Genomic DNA, 5,723 nt, shown 5'->3' on the forward strand with positions numbered 1-5,723 from the left:
GTAAACGTTCATTAACTCGATGAAATCTGGAGCTTATGCATCTGAATTAAAAAAGACTTAGTTATATATTTTATTAACATTATAACATATATACATTATGTATAAGCATATTAATTCTAATTGCGTTAATAAATAATCAGAAGCTGGACTAAATTATAATTTAATTATTTACTTTTTATATTTCAATATAATATTTATACATATATTAGCAGCAGAATTTTTAAATGTGTTTTGTCCAAAACTTATAATTTTTAGATAACGAAAAAGAAAGCCACCTGAATACTACGCGCCATACAGAAAATAACAATTTGGCAATCAGTAATAAGCAGGGAAATGTTACATGAAATTGCTAAGCAATTGTTAAATACATTAAACAAATGTATTTTAACTAGGTTTTTAGTTTTAAAGTTAAAAAAGCTCGATTTTTGTTGGCTTTCTTTGAAAACTTAGTCTTAAGAATATGCCACAAAAACGTTTTTTGGGAGAAACCGAAATTGTCCAAAATATACGAGATAAAATGACAATGTTTGGGGCCACTCGATCGATTCAAATAGCGCGACCCAACCAATTACTGTTATTACCGGCGCTCGCCATTATTTATATTCAACCTTTCGAAACCATTGTAGAACGTTTCTATATAATAGAGCAGAGTTTCGTTCCCTTCTGAGTGTCACTTTCGCTCCTAACGGAAAACGGAGCGGTACTTGTACTAAAATGTTTCAGAACTTTATTCGCGTTTTTCCCGAAACCGTGCTTCGAATATGATAATCACAATTCCAAAAAGACTATTAGTCCGACTGGCTTTTACTTTTACAGTTATACTCAGAGAACATATCATTATCGCACAAACTAAAATTAATAGTCTACGTTAATTATTCCTATTTTTTTGAATGTCAAATGAAAAGAAGAAAAATGAAAAAATTCGAATTATTTTTTCAAACTGCGTAGCATCAATTCAATCGTAATATAACTACTTGTTGACATGCGGCGCAGCTCTTCCTTACAGCCAGGGATGAAAGTTACTTTTACCGTTAGTTTTGTAATTACTTTTTTAAGATGATTTTTACTCTTATTTTTTATGTTACAATTTTACCGTCATTTTTTTATAACGACATATGTCAAGGTCAGGTTCATCGGAGAGGAAAATTCTGACCATATATGTTTATTCGATTACTTCACTCAACATTATTTCCGCCATAGCATTTTTTAAAGATGTCACCTCTTACAAATATTTAATAATAAAAAGTAGTGATTAATTATTTATTTTAAATAATTGTTGTTTAGTATATTTTTAATACTCAAAATAAGTATTGTATACGCATATTTTGTATAGACAACATACATATATTGTCAAGGTCATGGTCATTGACGGAGATGGCTCTCTTTTTTTATATTGTATGTACCAGAAGGTCTTTAAGTGTTTCACTCTGTAAACATTTTGACGCACAATAATATCCCTTCTAGTGATTCATAAATGAGGTCTGTTCAAAAAGTATCGCGAATTTTGTGTTTTTTCAAAAATTATTTATTTATTCATGAATATCCATTTTGTCCCCTTCAAAGTAATCCCCATCAGATATTATACACTTGTGCCAATGTTTTTTCCAATCCTCGAAGCACTTCAAAAAATCATTTTTTGTGATCTTGTTCAGCTCCTCCTTCGATGCCGTCTTTATCTCCTCAATCGTAGCGTAGCGTCGTCCTTTCATGGGCCTCTTCAGTTTCGGGAACAAGAAAAAGTCACAGGGGGCCAGATCTGGGGAATACGGTGGCTGCGGCATCATTAGTGTGTTGTTTTTGGCCAAAAATTCGCGCACAAGCAACGAGCAGGGGCATTATCATGGTGCAAAAGCCAATTTTTGTTCTTCCACAAATCCGGGCGTTTCTGGCGGATTGCTTCGCGCAAACTGCGCATAACTTGCAGGTAATATTCCTTATTGACCGTTCTACCCTGTGGCAAGAACTCATGATGCACCACGCCCCTCCAATCGAAGAAAACTGTAAGCAAAACCTTCACGCTCTTCGTCGTTCACATCTTCTCGGCCCTCTGAGAACATTTTGTACCACCGATAAACGTTGCTTCAGTCCAAGATAGCTTCATCATATGCCACAGTCAACATTCGGAATGCGTCCGCACACTTAATTTTGTTTTGCACACAAAATTTGATACAGATTCTTTGATCCATTTTTTGGAATAGGCAAAAATCGAAAACGAACCAAAACACGTGCAAGTAAAGCAGCTGTCAAAAATTAACTGAACATTCAAAATGGCCGAACTTGTCGGCATAAGTGAGAGACATGAGTACCAACATAACGCCACAAAAAAATCGAAAATCGAATATACGTAAACCCGCGGAAATTCAAAATTCGCGATACTTTTTGAACAGACCTCGTACACATATCTATAATACTAACCCAATGATAGCTGCAGAAATCAGAGCACTTAAGACAACGGCATTGTGCGGGTAATACACCAGAAATATATGTAAGATCAGGCCCCAAGATGTAGTTGTGTCGTAACCAAAAGAATACATAAACGCAGAATATGTTACAAAATAACAAACGTATACAATAAATCCGATAATTATTCGAATTATCCAATTACGTAGCCTTTGATATTCGTTTGGCGTTCCAAAAGCTTCCAACGTGTGGTCTACTATAGCAAGTTCACGTAAACATATTTTCAATTCCTTTAAAAAAATCATATTGATCGATTATGCGACACGAACAAAATTATTGTAATTTTATATTTGAGTAAAAATAGTTATTGCAAAGTTTATACAGAATGTGATACATATAAAGAGTTACAATGTAATAAATTAAGTATTAAAATTGATCTGTTAAAACAAATTTTTTTTAATTTAATTTAGTTTATTGCAAAGCGCTATGGAAAAGATTACACGTTAAAAGAGTAATAAACATAAATAAAAAATATGACACGATAGACCATAGTAGCTTGCAAATGGTTAGACGTCAGCAAAACTGCTGTTACAAAGCCTACCAGCAACAAAAAACCGCAACTAAGGCAACAATGTTCTGAGTAATGAAACAATAGTTAAATTTATATACATATGCACGCACACATACACACACTCAAGCACCTACATTTACCAGTTACATCAGTCTTGTTTAAATACTGTGGGTGACACGATAAAACGTGAGACAACAGAAGGAAAACAGGACAAAGAGGAAATGGTTTTTATTGATATAGTAAGAGAATTACAACATTTGACTGAGGTGTAGGAGAAAGCAGCACGGAACTTTGCGGAACGATGAATGGGAAGGATAAGTAGTATTGGTACCTGGTGACAAGAGGGTTAAAAGTAAAATGAAGCTCAGAGTTCAATTGAAGGATGCGTCGCAAATATAAGGGAGTATTGGAGCGAAGGAGATAAAAAACAAGACAGCATAGATGAAGAAAAAAATGTTTTAAGCCAGCCAGATCTCTGATAATACGGAGATATGGTCGTATTTACTGACACAATAAGAGAAGCTGAGGCAAGAATTTTGGATCCGCTGTACACGATTCAGGAGTTGTTGAGTAAGAGACAGAACGTATACGACATTGACGTAATCAAATAACGAAATAACGCATAATTGAGAAGTGAAGAGATTTTGAGAGCAGGAAAGGATGTAGTGAAGGGAAGGGGATAAAGAAGATGTAGACAGGTGTACGCAGCCCGACACTTGACGGCCACGTGTGAATCGAATATGAAGATTCAACATGGACATCAAGAATTTCAATAGAGGAGGAGCGATGAATTGGAACGGAGTTAAAAGAAATATGGAAAGATTGAATACGAGATAATAATGTTGAGGAACCGACAATAAGCAAGGATGATTTATAGGGATTTAGATGCAGCGAATTATTAGCAGAGACCATTCGGCAATAGATTATAACAGCAAAATTCAACTGCGCGTTAGGAGTCTGCGCGCTATTTAGCGCGATTAGCGGTAATTGTTATTGCTGAGGATGGTTCATAACGTGAGCCGAAACGTACAAATCTAATTTGTTATTCACAATTAATTTTTGCGCAAGATAGTATCCAGCTCAGAGACACCTAACACCCAGTTATTTTCGCTGTTATATTTTATGGTATTAATTAAAGAAGTCTATAATTTTGTGTATATTTCACTACTTGAATTGTTCATTCGGCAATAGATTTTAGATTTTTATTTAAAGCGGAACAGTCTGTTAAAGCATCGAATGGATGAAAGGATTTGAGAAGAATTACGTCGTCTGCATAAATGAAGAGATCGGAGGACAGAGAAACATTATATAGACAAATCAGAGACAAAAATATTAAAAGTAAAAGTCCGAGTATGGAACCCTGGGGTACTCCAGAGGACATTTCACGAGGAGAGGAGGATAGAGGAAAAGGATTATACATGAGGGCTTGCTGGGTGCGAATTGTAAGGAACGAGTAGATTAGCGAGAGGGCCGAATGGGATAGACTGCATAGCTTGAGTTTGATTAAAAGTAGGTCATAGTTGAAGGTAACGAAAGCCTTTTATAAAAACTTTTCATAAATTTGTATTTGCCTATAATTGTGAATTTAAGACTCCTTTAATGCCATCAATTAAAAATACTACTAAACGAAAGACAAGTAATATTAAAAGATCAAGTATTATTATATACCATAGTAATCGGGAGTACATGTTAAATTTTTACCTTAAAACGGCAGATGTTAATGGGAATTAATATAATGGTGATCAACGATATGATATGTAAGATGTATATTCCTTTAATTCGGAAACAAAAGATGTAATGTGGATAGTAAAAGAAGTACATTAGAAAGCTCCATTTGACCAAATTATACAGGCAAGTGATATACGTCCTAGATTGTCCAAGAGGATATTCGAACATGGTCAAATTGCAGAACGCGCCAATGGTCATTAATGGTGCCAGCGCTCTTTCTAGTGTCATAGTTTCCGAGTCGGCTAGCATTTTAACTCTGAATTAGTTTTTGCTGCTCGAAGTACAAACACGTTTTAACACTTTTTATAAGATTTTCAGAAATAGATTCCACAGTTTCTCTAGGAACTTTGTGAGAATTACACTGTAAGATATGTACACTAGGAGATATAACGTATGTAAGTGCCGTTCAACAAGTATTGAACAACAGAATAGACACACAGATAATCTAGATTAGATTGCCTTTCTTTTCACGGAATTTTTATTTATAGATACGTAGATTAAGGCCACTAGGTATGGATCACCTTAAAAAAAAAATTTATATTTTTATCTAGAACGATATGAAACATTTAATGAAATATTTAATAGTTATGATCGATCATAAATATTACATTATGGATGATTTTATTTCAATTCGATACCGTTTCATATGTTTTAATTTTAATTAAATGAAGTAATGACAATTGTCCACAATTAGACTCCATGTAGTAATAACGAATAAGTTCACCAAATGCTTTATATATCCTTTTTGGATTTAATTTCAATTGAGCATGATATTGACTTTCTTCATGAAATCTAATGCTCTCTACTATCTCCTGTAAAAGCCATAAGGCAATTCTTATGATATTACACTTTGAATTAATTTTTGTAGGTATATATCCTACTTAATGTCTCACGTTTTATTATTTGATGACGTTAATAAAATATACAGAGCTATTGCTAATAAATAAAATATAATTGACGCTTGAAAAAGATAAGCAAATGCTAAAAAATATTATGATATGCATTATTTAATAAGTAAATGCTA

Source organism: Trachymyrmex cornetzi, unplaced genomic scaffold (assembly GCF_001594075.2).
Source record: "Trachymyrmex cornetzi isolate Tcor2-1 unplaced genomic scaffold, Tcor1.1 scaffold439, whole genome shotgun sequence".
Classification (NCBI taxonomy): Eukaryota; Metazoa; Arthropoda; class Insecta; order Hymenoptera; family Formicidae; genus Trachymyrmex; species Trachymyrmex cornetzi.